Below are 17015 nucleotides of genomic sequence, written 5' to 3'. Positions count from 1 at the left end.
ATCTTTTTGCTATTATAAACAGTGCTGCAGTGAACATGGGTGTGCATATATCTGTTTGTGTAAAGGCTCTTATTTCTCTAGGATATATTCCAAGGAGTGGGATTGCTGGATCATATGGTAGTTCTATTTCTGTTTTTTTTAAGGAAGTGCCAAATCGATTTCCAAGGTGATAATGCCATTTTATATTCCTGCCAGCAGTGTATAAGTAATCCAGTCTCTCCACAACCTCTCCAACATTTATTATTTTGTGATTTTTGGATTAATGCCAGCCTTGTTGGAGTGAGATGGAATCTCATTGTAGTTTTGATTTACATTTCTCTAAGGGCTACTGATCGTGAGCATTTCCTCATGTATCTACTAGTTACCCGAATGTCTTCTTTAGTGAAGTGTCTGTCATATCCTTTGCCCATTTTTTAATTGGATTATTTGTCTATTTGTAGTTGAGTTTTTGCAGTATCATGTAGATTTTAGAGATCAGATGCTGATCGGAAATGTCGTAGCTAAAACTTTTTTCCCAGTCTGTAGGTAATCTTTTTACTCTTTTGGTGAAGTCTTTGGATGAGTGTAGGTGTTTGATTTTTAGGAGCTCCCAGTTTTCTGGTTTCTCTTTTGCATTGTTAGTAATGTTTTGTGTACTGTTTATGCCACGTATTAGGGCTCCTAATGTCCCTATTTTTTCTTCCGTGATCTTAATCGCTTTAGATTTTATATTTAGGTCTATGATCCATTTTGAGTTAGTTTTTGTGCATGGTGTGAGGTATGGGTCTTGTTTCATTTTTTTACAGATGAATATCCAGTTATGCCAGCACCATTTGTTAAAGAGACTGCGTTTTCCCTATTTAACTGACTTTGGGCCTTTGTCAAATAGCAGGTGTTCATATGTGGATGAATTTATGTTTGAATTCTCAATTCTGTTCCATTGATCTATGTATCTGTTGTTTTACCAGTACCAGGCTGTTTTGACTATAGTGGTGGTATAATAGGTTCTAAAATCAGGTAGAGTGAGGCCTCCTACTTTGTTCTTCTTTTTCAGTAATGCTTTACTTATCCAGGGTCTCTGTCCCTTCCATATGAAGTTGGTGATTTGTTTCTCCATCTCATTAAAAAGTGTTGTTGGAATTTGGATCAGAATTGCATTGTATCTGTAGATCGCTTTTGATAGAATAGACATTTTCGAATGTTAAGTCTTCCTATCCATGAGCATGTTTTTCTACTTCTGTAGTTTTCTTTTGATTTCTTGTAGTAGTGTCTTGTAGTTTTCTTTGTATAGGTCTCTTAGGTCTAGTTTTATAAAACAAAGGTGGCAAACTGTCTTGGTCATCTAGTGCTGCTATAACAGAAATACCACAAGTGGATGACTTTAAGAAATAGAAGTTTATTTTCTCACAGTAAAGTAGGGTAAAAGTCCAAATTCAGGGCATCAGCTCCAGGGGAAGGCGTTCTGTCTCTGTAGGTTTTCTCATCAGTCTTCCCCCGGACCAGGAGCTTCTCCGTGCAGGGACCCTGGTCCAAAGGATGCGCTTTGGCCCTGGCACTGCTTTCTTGGTGGTATGAGATCCCCCCTCTCTGCTTGTTTCTTTTATATCTGAAGAGATTGCCTCGAGATACAATCCAGTCTTGTAGATTGAGTCCTGCCTCACTAACACAGTTGCCTCCCATGCTCCCTCATTAACATCATAGAAGCAGGATTTAGAACATATAGGAAAATCACAGAATACTGGGAGTCATGGCCCAGTCAAATGGATACATACAGTTTTGGGGGACATAATTCAGTCCATGACATTCCATCATTTGGCCCCCCAAAAATCACATCCTTGCAGTATGAAAACATATTCACCCTATCATATCATAGCAAAAACCTTAACTCCAAGTCTAAAATCCAAAAATTCTTCTTCATCTGTGAAACCTAGACTATAAGTTATTTGCTTTCAAGGGTATAATGGCAGAACAGGCACAAGCTAGATATTCCCATTACAAATGGGAGAAACTGGAGGAAAAGAAGGGATAACAGGCACCAAGCAGGTCAGTAGAACACATTACATTAGCGCTCAGAGCTTCGAAAATAATCCTCTGTTCTCTGAGACAATTTACACAATGGCCCTGCTCTCCAGACTCTAGGTATTGGCCATACTCTCCAGATTCTGAGTTGAGGCCCCTCAGCCCTGGGCTTCAGTCCGCCTTCTAGGCCCACTGGGACAGCAACTCTGCACCCTCAGCCTTAGGTGCAGCATTCTCCTTAGTCCATCTGAATGGTGACTCTACCCTTAGAAACAACAGAAGCCATGGCTCTACCCTTTGGGACCCCAGCAGTCCTGGCCATACTTTTTGAGACTGAAGCAGCTTGGCTTCTTCTGTTTCTTGTTGCTTCAGCTTCTGCTTCATGTGGCCTCTCGGCCCTTAGGCCTCACGCCCATATCTGCCCTGCTGGGGCAAGTGTTCCAAAGCTCTGTAGTGCCACGATAAGTGCCGGGGGGCACCCCATTCTGCCAGGAAGCCTTTTACGCACAGGCACTCAGCTCTCTTGCTCCGTGGGTTGGCTCCAGCGCTGTCTGGTGCTGGTCTTATGATTCTGCTGCTGCTGGTTCTCTGCTGCTGCTGATTCTTTGCCACTGCAGGTTCTCTGCTGCTGCTGGTCCTCTGCCGCTGCTGATTCTTTGCTACTGCAGGTTCTCTGCTGCTGCTGGTCCTCTGCCACTGCTGCTCCTTTATCCATTCACAGTTTCAAAACCACTTCCACATTTTAGGTATCTGTTAGAGCAGCACCCCACTCATGGTACTGATTTATGTCTTAGTCATCTAGTGTTACTATAACAGAAATACCTGAAGTGGATGGTTTTAACAAAGAGAAGTTTATTTCCTTCAAGTGTTGACATTGTTGTTAAGTGCCGTCGAGTTGGTTCTGACTCATAGTAACCCTGTGCACAACAGAACAAAACAGTATCCGGTTCTGCACCATGCTCAGAATCATTGTTACGCTTGAGCCCATTGTTAGAGCCACTGTGAACTCCATCTCATTGAGGGTCTTCCTCTTTTCCACTGACCCTGTCAGCTCTTCCTCAGTTGTCTTTTGAGTGCCTTCCAATTTGGGGGAGGGGGAGGCTCATCTTCTGGCACAGCAGACAATGTTCGCTGCTATTCATAAGGTTTTCACTGGCTAATTCTTTTGAGAAGTAGACGGCTGGCAACTTCTTCCTAGTCTGTCGTATTCTGGAAGCTTAGCTGAAACCTGTCCACCATGGGTAACCCTGCTGGTATCTGAGTACCAGTGGCATAACTTTCAGCATCACAGCAAATACACGAGCCCCCACAGTACAACAAACTGGCAGACACTTGGGGGTTCCTTAAGTAAAGTAGGCATCAGCTCCAGGGGAACACTTCTGTCTCTGTGGGCTTTCTCATCAATCTTCTCCCAGACTAGGAGCTTCTCCGTGCAGGGACCCCGGCTCCAAAGGACGTGCTTTGCTCCCGGCACTGCTTTCTTGGTGGTATGAGGTCCCCCTGTCCCTCTGCTGGCTTTTCTCTTTTATATCTCAAGAGATTGCCTCAAGACATAATCCAGTCTTGTAGATTGAGTTTTGCCTCACTAACACAACTGCCACCCATCCTCCCTCATTAACATCATAGAGGCATAATTTACAACATACAGGGAAATCACTCAATACCTGTAATCTTGCAGCCAAGTTGATACACACATTTTTTGGGGGACATAATTAAATCTATGACACAGATCCATGAAGAAAGACTCAGAGCTGTAAAATCAAAATCCCTTAGTGGTATACTGGCAGTTTCCAGTTTAAAGTCTTAATTTGAAGAATGCATTTCCCCATAGAAACAATAGTATAATGGTAATTAACCAGGCCAACACTACTCCAGCCTCCTCTCCTCTCCCCACTAACTCCTGCAAGTGAGAATGGAGAAATAGGATAACAGTATTACACAAACAGGCATAATAAGGAGTCAGGAGGCTTGGAATCTGCTCATGGCTGTGTCACTGATAACGCGTAACTTGGTGCAAGTCATTTGACTTCTCAGGGTCTCAGATGAAACCACTTGCCATTGAGTTGATTCTGACTGTGGTGACCCCACGTGAGCCAGAGTAGAACTCCACTCTTTAGGGTTTCTGATTTTTCGGAAGCAGATCACTAGGCCTTTTTTCCGAGGAGCCTCTGAGTGAATGTGAACCACCAGCATTTCGGTTAGCAGCTGAGTGCGTTGTTTGCACCACCTGAGATCTCAGGTTTCTTGTCTATAAAATGAATGAAGAGATCGGGCAAGATAATTTCCAAAGTTCTTTAAATGCCGATGTCATGTAATTGACATTTTTTGTTCCTTGGTCAGTTTCGGGCAGGGACTTGAATAACAGAGAGAATAGTGTAGGTGGTTGGGACACGTCATACTTGACCTTTCCATATTTTCGTGAGTTACAAATTGTTCAAATTGAATACCCAAGAGCAGTTGCTCCTTACGAATAGTTCTTTTTTATTAGTATTTGAAGTTATTTGTACTTTGGGAATCAGAGATGCCCGGAGCGTAGCCTTCCTCACAGATATTTTTGGTTCTCTTATGGAAAAGCATTTTCAGTTTTGTAACTGAGGTCATTGAAAAAGCAAAGCTTATTTCGTAGCTTTTCTGTTCAGTCAAATGATGTATAGTTAGCTATGGTATTGTATTGACTACTCAAACCCACTGTGGTTGAGTCAGTTCTGACTCATAGTGACCCTATAGGACAGAGTAGAACTGCCCCGTAGGATTTCCAAGGAGCGGCTGGTGGATTTGAATTGTTGACCTTTTGGTTAGCAGGTAAGCTGTGAGCTCTTAAGTACTGTGCCACAAGGGCTCTGTATTGACTACACACAAAAAATCAAACCCATTGCTGGTGAGTCGATCCCGCCTCATAGTAACCCTATAGGACAGAGTAGAACTGCCGCGTAGGGTTTCCAAGGAGTGGCTGGTGGATTTGAACTGCCAACCTTTTAGTTAGCAGCCGTAGTGCTTAACACTGTGCCACTGAGGCTACAGCAGCCATCAAATTTAGAATTTTAGGGATAGGCCTTTTTTATAAAATCTTTTGGGGAAAAACTATTGATTGTAAACCATAAAAAAACAAACAAACAAAAAACCCAGTGCCTATGTACACTTAAATTCCAACGACTGTTTCTTGTTTGTAAACTCCACACTCCAAAGTTTTGGTTTGATATACCCAACTCTCAAGATTTTTATCAATGGAAAAGTTCCGGCATGATTTCTTTACTGCTGTTAAGTCTGTTACCAGTTGGGTAAGTTCTGAGAGATCTGATGAAGGCTTTCCTGAAGCACAATGTTGATTGTAATTTGGCCTCTCTGAATGTCCCTACAGCTCTGAAGCTCTGCCTTGCCCAAACGGGATCGCTCGATGGGGCAAAACTTAGAGGACTTTCCTCTCTGGTGATTCTTAGTGACCAGACAGTCTGTCCCCATAATGAGAAAGATTCAAGTAATAGGAAGGAAAGGATCTGTTCTACATCAAAGTCTATGTACATTTTCTTTCTAAATTTTTTATTTAGAAAAATTTCAAACAGAAAAGTTGCAAGAATAGTACAGTGAACATCCATATACTCTTCACCTAGATTTAACAACGTTTTGTTTTTTCTGAGTTTGTTCTTTTTTCCCCCCAGGATCATTTGAGAGGTAGTTGGAGACATCCTAAGCCTTTCCTTCTGTGCACTTCAGCATGTATCTTCTACAAAAAAGGACGTTTTCCTCCCCGACCCCACTCTTTAAAATCACTTTTTTTTTTTTTTAGTGTTAGTATAGACTTTTGGATTTTTCAAAACTCCGTGTGGTATAATCCATTTTTGTTATTATTAATTTTGGTGCTAAAATGGTCCCAGATTTGTTCTTGGGACATCTTCAGTATGATTCTTATGCCCTTTTGGCATCACTATCCCCCATTCTTTGAGCACTTCATTCCTTTCCAGTGCAAAAAGATGTTCCAGTCTTATCTTGTAATTTCCTCCTCCCAGCCATGGAATTCTTTGACTGCAGAAGTTTCTCTGTGTGGGGAATGGGCCTAAGCATGCCCTTGCATAACAGGGTGCTTTCGGTTCTCACTCTTTTGTTGGATGGAGCTGGATATAGAAATTATTTTTGTGATAAAATATATATAACAAACATTTGCCATTTTAACCGTTTACAATTATTTATTTATTTATTTGGTTGTTGAGAATATACACAGCAAAACATACACCAATTCAGGTATCTACATGTGCAGTTTGGTGACATTGATTACACTCTGAGCTACGCGACTGTTCTCACCTTCCTTTTCTGAGTTGTTTGTCCCCATTGACATAAACTCACCACCCTCTAAGTTTCCTATCTAATTTTTTGAGTTGCTGTTGTCAATTTGATCCCTTATAGATCTTTTTTTTTTTTAATTGTGCTTTAGGTGAAAGTTCACAGCTCAAGTTAATTTCTCATACAAAAATTTATATAGACATTATTATGTTATGCTAGTTGCAGTCCCCATAATTTGACAGCACACAGCACCTTTTCACCCCAGGTTTTTTGTGTCCATTCAAACAGCTCCTGTCCCTTCCTGCCTTCTCACCCTGCCTCTGGACAAGAGCTACCCATTTGGTCTTATGTATCTGATTGTTAAGTGCACTCTTTATGAGTCTTATTTTATGTTTTATAGTCCAGTCTAATCTTTGTCTGAATGTCAGGAATGGTTTTAGTTCTGGGTTACTAGAGCGTCTGGGGGCCATGGCTTTGGGGGTTCCTCCAGTCTCAGTCAGACCACTAAGTCTGTACTTTTATGTGAATTTTGTGTTCTGCTCTACACTTTTTTCCCTCTCCTTCAGGGACTCTCTTGTGTTCCTGTCAGGGGGGTCATTGATGGTAGCTGGGCACCAACTAGTTCTTCTGGTCTCAGGCTAATGGAGTCTCAGGTTTTTGTGGCCCTTTTGTCTCTTGGGCTATTATTTTCCTTGTGTCTTTGGTGCTCTTCATTCTGTTTTGCTCCAGGTGAGTTGGGACCAATTGATGCATCTTCATATGGCTGTTTGAAAGCTTTTAAGACCCCAGATACTGCTTACCAAAGTGGGATGCAGAACATTTTCTTAATAAGCTTTGTTAGGCCAGTTGACCTACATGTCCCCTAAAACCATGGTCCCCACTGCCTCCCCCTTCTCCCCCCGCTACTCTGTCCCTCGAAGTGTTTGGTCATGTTTAGGAAACTTCTTAGCTTTTGGTTTAGTCCAGTTGTGCTGACTTCCCCTGTATTGTGTATTGTCCTTCCCTTCACCTAAGATAATTCTTGTCTACCACCTAGTTAGTGAATACCCTTCCACCTCCCTCCTCACCCCTGTAATCATCAGAGAATGTTTTCTTCCGTGTTTAAACCTTTTCTTGAGTTCTTATAATAGTGGTCTCATACAATATTTGTCCATTTGTAACTGACTAATTTCACTCAGCATAATGCCTTGCAGATTCATCCATGTTATGTTTCACAGATTCATTGTTGTTTATCACTACGTAGTATGCTATTGTGTGTATGTACCATAATTTGTTTATCCATTCATCTGTTTATGGGCACCTAGGTTGTTTCCATCTTTTTGCTGTTGTGAACAGCGCCGCCATAAACATGGATGTACATGTATCTATTCGTGTGACAGCTGTTGTTTCTCTAGGAAATGTTCCAAGGGGTGAGACTGCTGGATGGTATGGTACTTCTATTTCTAGCTTTTTAAGGAAGTACCAATTGATTTCCAAAATGTTTGTGCCATTTTTCATTGACACCAGCCGTGTATAAGTGTTCTAGTCTCTCCGCAACCTCTCCAACATTTATTGCCTTGCACTTTTTGGATTAATGCTGTACCTGTTGAGATCAGATGGTATCTCATTGTAGTTTTGATTTGCATATCTCAAATGGCTAATGATTGTGAGCATTTCCTCATGTATCTTTTAGGTGCCTGAATGTCTTCTTTGGTGAAATGCCTGTTCATGTCCTTTGTCCATTTTTAGATTGGGCTATTTGTCTTTTTGTTGTTGAGGTTTTGCAGCATTTTGTAGATTTTAGAGATGATACCCTGATCGGATATGTTGTAGCGACAAATTTTTTCCCAGTCTGTAGGTTGTCTTTTTACTCTTCCGGTGAAGTCTTTTGATGAGCTAAAGTTTTTGATTTTTAGGAGCCCATATAGATAGTTCTTAAAAGAGCATAATGCTCAAGGCAGACATCCTTTACTAGTTAAGCTAAAGTGTTTTTTGGTTTTAAGAACAGTTCAGGGAATATTTTTGGTTAATGATTTAAAGATTATCTCAGGGCAGTAGTTTTAGGTGTTCGTCAAGCCTCCATGGCTCTAGAAGAATCGAGATTCCATGAGAATTTGAAATTCTGTTCTACATTTTTTTCCCTTTGATCAAGATTCTTCTATAGAATCTTTGATGAAAACGTTAAATAATGGTAGCCAGGCACTGTTCAGTTCTTCTGGTCTTATGGCAAGGGAGACTGTGTTCATGGAGGGAATTAGCCACCCATTTCATTTCTTCCTCCAGTTCCTGACTCTGCTTCTTCCTGTATTGCTCCAGGTGAATAAAGACCAAATGTACCAATTGTTGGATGGCCTGTTGCAAGCTTTTAAGACCATAGGCATTAGGCAATGAACTAAGAGGTGGAACAGAAGCACAAAACACTAATTATTAGGCTAGTTAACTGGGATATCCCATGAAGACATGACCCTGAACCTCCAAACCAAAGAACCAGATCCCATGAAGTGTTTGGTTATACCTAAGAGGCTCAGCTACTCTTTTTTTTTTTTTTTTTGTAAATATGTCTTATCATGTTGTCAGGAGGGATCAGTCCCTGGAGAAGGACATCATGCTTGGCAGAGTACAGGGTCAGCAGAAAAGAGGAAGACCCTCAATGAGGTGGATCGACACAGTGGCTGCAACAATGAGCTCAAGCATAACAACGAGTGTAGGGATGGCTCAGGACAGGGCAGTGTTTCGTTCTGTTGTGCACAGGGTCGCTATGTGTCGGAATCAACTCGACGGCACCTAACAACAACAGCATGTCTTGTCAAACAGCTTTTGCCAATTCATTGTTTTACAGGTGTACAACTTATTGACAGCGCTTAAAAGTAATCGGTTGTGCAACCTTACCCTCAACCAGTATAATTTTTCTGTCACTGTAAACTGAAACTCAGTACTCCATAAGCCATAACCTCCCATTTTCCCCTCCCTCCTGCCCCTGAGAACCAAACTCTAATTGATTCTAACTTATAGCGACCCTATAGGACGGAGTAGAACTGCCCCGTAGGTTTTCCAAGGAGCAGCTGGTACATTCAGACTGCTGACCTTTTGGTTAGCAGCCATAGGCCTTAACCACTGTGCCACCAGGGTTCCACCATCCACCATCCACTCCAAACCTTGTCTTTGGTCTCTGTACATTTGCCTTTTCTTGTCTTTTCACATAAATAAGGTCATACAGTATTTGTTCTTCTGAATTGACTTATTTCACTCAACATGTCTTCAGGCTGCATCCGTATTGTAGTATGTCAAGACTTCAGGTAACCCTGGTGACACAGCAGTTAAAACACTTGGCTGCTAACCAAAATGTTGGCAGTTTGAACCCATCAGCTGCCCCGTGGGAGAAAGGTGTGGCAGGCTGCTTCCGTAAAGATTGACAGCCTTGGAAACCCTGTGGGATTAGTTCTACTCTGTCCTACAGGGTCATTCTATGTCGGAATTGACTCTAGGGCAGTGGGTTTGGTTTTTGGATCAAAACTTGTTTCTCCTTCCTACCGAGTGGCATTTTGTCCGGTTTTAACTGTACAGTTCAGTGACGTTAATTATACTCACCATGCGTGTTGTGCTTCTACCACCACTGTTGATTTCCAAGTGTTTTTCATCACCCTAAACAGCAGCTGGGTATCCCTTCAGTCATGACTCCTCATTCCCCCCTCCCCTCAGCCCCAGGGGACCACTGAGAAACTTCGGTCTCTGCATTTGCCTATTCCAGATATTTCATATAAGTGAAATCTTACATTATTTGTCCTTTTATGTCTGACTTACTTCACTCAGCATAATGTGTTCAGGGTTCATCCATATCATAGCATGGATCAGAACTTCGTTTCTCTTATGGCTAAATAATACTCTGTAGTGTATATATACTGCATGTTGTTCATCCATTCATCTGTTGATGGACGTTGGATCGTTTCCACTTTCGGTTACTGTGAATAGTCCTGCAGTGAACATAGGTATACACACATCTGTTTGAGTCCCTGCTCTCAATTCTTTCGGGCATATACCTAGGAGTGGAATTGTTAAGTTATGTGGTAATTCTGTGTTTAAATTTGAGGAACCTCCAAACTGTTTTCCATAGCTGCTGCATCATTTTACATTCCTACCAGCAGTACACAAGAGTTCCAATTTCTCCACATCCTTGCCAATGCTTGTTTTACATTTTTCTGATAATAACCATTCTAGTGGGTGTGAAGTGGCATCTCACTGTGGTTTTGATTTGCATTTTCCTAATGACTAATGATTTTGAACATCTTTTCATGTGCTTATTTGCCATTTATGTATCTTCTTTGGAGAAATATACTTGGGGAAAGTCCCACGAGTCTTCATGGTATTTTAAAAAGAAAGCAAGACTTTAAAAGCATTTTTATTTTTATTTTGGTTGATTTGTGTATATGCATTTTAAAATTTTGTATGTTTTAGATCTTATTAAAATTAAGTGTATTTTTCCCATCTTTTTTTTTTTTTTTTCTTGTAAGCCTGTTCAAATTTAAATCTCCAAGTAGGACCTTCTAGAATATCTGGTCAGTTGAGCACCTTTCATTTGTGTAGATCTTTTCATAGCTGTAATAAAACAATGCCCAGAGTAACTAAAATATTTTTATTAATGATCAAAAAGCCAACATCCTTTGGGAGTTTTAAAAAATAATCAAAACTCAAAAAAATTGAAATGGAAGGTTTCTTTGAGCAGTTAGTCTATATGTATATAGGGAGACCTTTCTGGTTCAAAATAACTAATGGCTCAAAGTAGGCTAGTTATCATTGTTAAAAATAAACCTTTGAATTGTCTCAAAACAATAATATAATAATTGATTGGTTCATAATTTAATACATAATTTGCAAATTATTGTGTACAAGTCTCCCATGTATGAAGTAAAGATGAAAAAGAAGCACCCTCAAGTACTGCAGATTTCACAAAAGCTTTCAGTATTTTTTCCTTAGTGAATACAAGTTTCCATGGTGGCCAAGTATTTAATGGTTACTTTTTAAAAAAAAAATTTAGCCCTTCACCCATCTGTATCCATGAAACCTCTTGAAATTTAAATTACAAAAGCCTACTGTCTTTTTTTATTAAATCAGGAGGTAATGGTTTTGTTACTGACTACCCTTTTCCAGCCAGAAAAGAGCAACTTAATGTGGAGTCGATATAGGGTCATTGTGAGTGGGAATCTACTCCATGGTAGCAGGTTTGGATTGCATGGGGGAAAAAAGTCAGTGTTTTTGGAATCTGGGTTAGGACCTTCTTACGGTTAATTATTGGTTTTGTGGATAAAAAAAACTTCCTTTATATCAAAGTAAGATGTCTGTTACTAATTTTTCTCTTCTACAGAAGTAACTTTTTGTATTTTTATTACAGGTAAATTGGAATATTCACATTGTACAGAAACAGAGGTAAGAGAAATGCTCAAATATTTCTTAGTAAAGCAACTTTCTAGTCCCGTTTATACTAACTTCATTATGGAAATACTTCACTGTGGATTTTTTTGGTTTTTGTTTCTTTAATTTTATTGTGTTTTAGGTGAAAGTTTTCAGCGCAAATTAGTTTTCCATTCAAAAATTTTATACACAAATTATTTTGTGACATTGGTTGTATTCTGCGCTGTATGTCAGCACTATCTCCCTTTCCCTTTCCCTTTCCCTTTCCCCCCTTGGTTCTCCATGTCCATTTGTCCAGTTTTCCTGTCCCTTCCTGCTTTCTCATCTTTGATTTTGGGCAGGCGTTGCCCATTTGGTCTCGTATACTTGATTGAACTAAGAAGCACGGTCCTCCCATGTGGTGGTGTTTGTTTTATAGGCCTGTCTAATCTTTGGTGGATTTCAGGAGTGGCTTCAGTTCTGAATTAGCAGGGTGTCTGGGGGCCATAGTCTCAGGTGGATTCCTGGTCTTCTGATGAGGATGTGTTGAGAGCAGATATATATATCTTTAATGCTTAGGAAGAGTAAAATGTGAAGAAAAAATTAGTCATCTTATCCATAATTTGAAATGTCAGGGTGTGGTATAAGAAATAGCATAATCATAATTTTTAAAGTTCTGTATTATTATATTTGAAATTGAGTTAGCTAAGATCCAGAGCCCTTAATAAGCAATAGTTTAAGGTCAATTTATTTTTATTTATAAATCAAAGTACTGTGTTATAATTGTTAAAAATACCCAAAATGCACCGAAATTTGAAAATAAGATTCATTCTGAGCAGTTATTCTGTATGCATATAAAATATAAAAACCATATACCCGCTAAAAAAAAAAAACAACAACTTGTTGCCATCGAGTCGATTCTGACTCAGAGAAACCCTATAGGACAGGACAGATTAGAACTGCCCTGTGTGGTTTCCAAGGAGCGGCTGGTAGATGCGAACTGCCGACTTTTTGGTTAGCAGCCAAGCTCTTAACCACTTTGCCACCAGGGCTTCTTATGTGTATAGGGAGGCCATTTTGATTCCAGGAAAAACAAATGACTAGAAGAAGGTAGATATAATGAAACTTGTAAGGAGAAAAGGAGAAAGAAATATGGAAGAGCAACCACTGACCAATCTTAACATGGTTGATTGAATCCTGCCATCCCTCTTTACTGAGATCAATTGATAACAGGTTACTTCTGATCTGGCTGTTAATAATTTGGCCCTCCACCCACCAATAGCCCAGAGACTTTTTGAGATTTAAATTAGGAGGTAATGGTTTGACAACTATCCTTTTCTGGCAGGATAAGACAAATTTGGAACCCTGGTGGCCCAGTGGTTAAACGTTCATCTGCTAACCAAAAGGTCAGCACTTTGAATCTACCAGGTGACAGCAGTAGGTTTGGTTTTTTGATAGAGCAAATTCTGCAGGCTTTTGAAATTTGAGTCAGGCCTTTTATGATTAATATTTCGTTTCGTGGATAAGAAAAACCTTAAAATATAAGTAAGATGTCTGTTACTAATTTTCCTAGTCAATATAATAAAAAACTAAAAAACCAAACCAGATGCCATCATGTCAATTCCGACTTATAGCGACCCCACAGGGCAGAGTAGAAATGCCCCATAGGGTTTCCAAGGAATGCCTGGAGACTGCCAGTGTTTTGGTTAGCAGCCGTAGCTCTGAACAGCTCTGCCACCAGGGTTTCCTAATATCATAAAGAAATTACTTAAACATGTAGAACTCCAGGTCCTTTAGGAAGAAATGGGACTTGGAAACAGCATTTTAACAGTGAATTAAAAGCTTTGTTATTTGTACAAGTAGGCTTATTACTTTTTAATAATTTAAATTATTTTATTCAAAATTCAGTTTGTGAAATGTAAGATGTTTCCATCTGATCCTTGTAAGAATTTCAAGGATAAGACTAAAATAAGAGGGCTGTGCCCATGAATTATGTAATGTGTGGTCTTCTTTTCAGTAGCACTTGCATCATCCTTAGATGAGGGCTTTTAGATCTCTTATTAATGGCAACAGCTAAATAAAGTTTTAGGGTTTAAGATGTTATATTTCTAGTTTTATATCAATATTTGCATTCAGAAGTTACACAATTCATTTTTGTATTTTCTGTTCAATTTTGAAAGTAGAGATTTTTTTTCCAAAAAGTAGTTGTGTAAATAAACAAGAACTTAATATTTTTATATTGCCAGCATTTTTGATGTACAGTTCAATATGTTATGAAGAAGTGGATTTTCGTTTGACTTAAAAGATGGAAGTTTTACCTTGTGGTTTCTGAGTGTGCATTTTTCTAGCTATGCAATTTTCAGCAAGTAATTTTTTTTTTTTTTTAAGAACTTTGGCTTTTTTATCTATAAAATGTTAATGATAATCCCTATTAATCTTAGAGGGTTGTAAAATTTTAAGAGATAATATATGTGAAAATGTATTATAAACCCTAAAGACACCATTACTCACTAATACGGTGCGTGCTGTTATCATTCATCAGCATTGAGGTGTTTACATACAAAGCTTGGTTACAAGTCTCATTATTCTATTTTATTCGGTTGTGTTGCCATAAAATCAGCATGGTTTTAACACTAGTTTAGACCTAGCTTTGTAATAGAGTGTCAGTTTTATCTCCTAATTTGTAGCCCTTATTCTTTGATCGGTAATTTAGACACCAAAACAATGGGAATCTAATCAGAGCCCTCTATTAGAATTTTTTTTTTTTGGTACAGTTATTTGAATGGGGCAAATCACAAGAGAATAGAAGTTCAATCCGATATTTAGTTTAAAAAATAGGTTCAGATTATTCTCCGAGAGTAAACAGTGGTTACTTCTGGCATAGAAGTTGGGATTGTGGATGGTGGTTTATCTGTACTGTTTTAACTTTTTAAATGTGAATGTCTCTTTGTATTACTTTTGTAATTTAAAAAAAAAAGAGGGGCGGTGAGGCAGTAGAAGCAGTGGGAGCTATTTTTTTTTTCAAGAAGTTCTGTTTCATTAAAGAAGGTAGTAAGTAGCTTGAGGAGATAGCGTAATTTAAGAAGATCTTTGTTTTATTTATGTTAGGGAAGACAGTGTATTTGGTAGAGATGGTAGCGGTGGAGGACGTAGGGGTGGAGGTGGAGAGGTGGAGCAGGAGGTGGCAGTGGTGGTAAGGGAGCCAATAGAGAGTGAGACTGAAAGCTCCTGTTGCCTGTGCATAGCTGATAAAAGCAAACATAGAAACATGTGGAGAAAACGGAGAGCAGTGGTTCTCCAGGGAGGGTTGGGGAATCTGAAGGTCAAAACTATTTTCAAAGTAATACTAAGACTTTGCCTTTAAGACTTTGCCTTTCTGCTTTCATTCTTTCAAGAGTGTACAGTGGAGTTGACGAGGTGGCATGACTCTGCGTGACTATGACTGTTACAGCAGACTGAGAATCAAGCTGACTGAGAAGCAAATATGAGAGTCTGTTTTCTATTAACCTGAACATCAGTTTTTTAAAAATTTGAAACAGTTCCACCCTTCTCATTATGTTTTTGTTTTGCAAAATACAGTTATTTTTCATAAAAATACATTATTTGTGTTAACATGTGTAATGTGTTTCTGTATTATTTTTAAATGAATTAATTTTTTAAATCTCAGTTTTAATTTCTTAGTGGTAAATATTGATAGGTATAACCACATACACAAAGCTTTTCGGATTCCTCAGTAATCTTTTAGTGTGCAAAGTGTTCCTAAAACCAAAGCATTTGAGAACTGCTGGGCTAGAGCATGAGTAACAGAGGTACTTCTTCCTGAGAGTGAGGCAGAACAACAGGATCCTGAGACAGGCAAGGGGAGAGTTAAGGGAATCCTTGATGTACATATTTTTAATACTTATGTTCATAGAAATCAAACAAATTCATGAGTTTAGAGGGAGCAAGAGGCCATATGTAAGCATTCTATCAATTTTTACATGATCTTTTACCTCAAGATGAACTTAATGTTTTTAAAATCAGGTATTTTTACCTTATTTCTCACTCTGATTATACTAGTATTTTCCAGCATTTGAATTCATAAAGGGAAATACTTTCACATGATTTGTTTTAAAGGATATGTAAATTTTTTACTTTAATAAGCAATTTTATTTTTTCCTACAGCTTTCCTCCCATTTAAAAAAATTTTTTTTGAATAATTTTTATTGTGCTTTAAGTGAAAGTTTACAGATCAAGTCAGTCTTTCATACAAAAATTTATATACACCTTCCTTTTTTTTTTTTATGTACTCCAGTTGCCCTCCCCCTAATGAGACAGTACACTCCTTCTCTCCACCCTGTATTCCCTGTGTCCGTTCAGCCAGCTTCTGTCCACCTCTGCCTTCTCATCTCCTCTCCAGACAGGAGCTGCCCACGTAGTCTCATTTGTCTACTTGAGCCAAGAAGCTCACTCCTCACCAGTATCATATTCTATCTTATAGTCCAGTCCAATCCCTGTCTGAAGAGCTGGCTTTAGGAATGATTCCAGTCTTGGACTAACAGAAGGTCTGGAGACCATGACCTCCAGTGTCCTTCTAGGGTCAGTCAAACATTAAGTCTGGTCTTTTTAGGAGAATTTGAGATCTGAATCCCTATTCTCCTGCTTCATCAGGGGTTCTCTGTTGTGTTCGCTGTCACGGCAGTCATCAGTTGTAGCTGGGCACCATCTAGTTCTTCTGGTCTCAGGCCAATGTAGTCTCTGGTTTATGTGACCCTTTCTGTCTCTTGCGCTCATAATTACCTTGTGTCTTTGGTGTTCTTCGTTTTCCTTTGCTCCAGGTGGGTTGAGACCAGTTGATGCATCTTAGATGACCACTAGCTTTCCTCCAATTTTTAAAGGTATCATTTACATACAGTAAAACTTACCCTTTTTAGTATACAGTTCTACCAGTTTTGACAAATGCAGTTATATTAACCACCCGTGCAATCAAAATGTAGAAGGGTTCTATAACCCTTCAGTTTCCCCTGTGCCCCTTTGTAGTCGTTCCCTCCCACTACCCCCAGCCCCAGCAACCACTGATGTGTTTTTTGTCCCTGTAGTTTTGCGAAGGACCTGTAATTTAAACTGTGTATTACCCATACTTGCCCCTTCCTAGGAGTGGCTCACAGTTCTGACTTGTAATTTATAAACTGTTGAATGACTAACTTGTGGGTACTTGCCTATCAAGGAAGCAGTTCTGATCAACAGTCCAGGGGTAACTTTTATTTCCATTTTACAAGTTTTTCCTGCTGCCGTGATTTAAATAGCTTCATGTGTTATAATCTTGTGTTTGAAGAAAATGGCCAAATGCTTAAAAACACTAAAACATAACTAACCAGGATTTTCAAGTATTTTAATTG

The 17015-nt window shown here is 39.2% G+C and overlaps 1 protein-coding gene across 2 annotated transcripts in view; it reads left to right on the top strand.

The window, feature by feature from the left end:
- The window catches only part of SPIRE1 (spire type actin nucleation factor 1), a 370834-nt gene that overhangs the window by 32138 nt on the left and 321681 nt on the right, over positions 1-17015 (top strand). For both annotated transcript variants that reach the window (XM_064294751.1, XM_064294752.1), the window contains exon 2: positions 11639-11673. The gene's annotated coding sequence lies outside the window, so the exon portion shown is untranslated. The remainder of the gene's footprint in view (positions 1-11638; positions 11674-17015) is intronic.

Source organism: Loxodonta africana, chromosome 11, assembly GCF_030014295.1.
Source record: "Loxodonta africana isolate mLoxAfr1 chromosome 11, mLoxAfr1.hap2, whole genome shotgun sequence".
NCBI lineage: Eukaryota > Metazoa > Chordata > Mammalia > Proboscidea > Elephantidae > Loxodonta > Loxodonta africana.
This window is presented reverse-complemented; position numbering and strand designations above follow the sequence as displayed.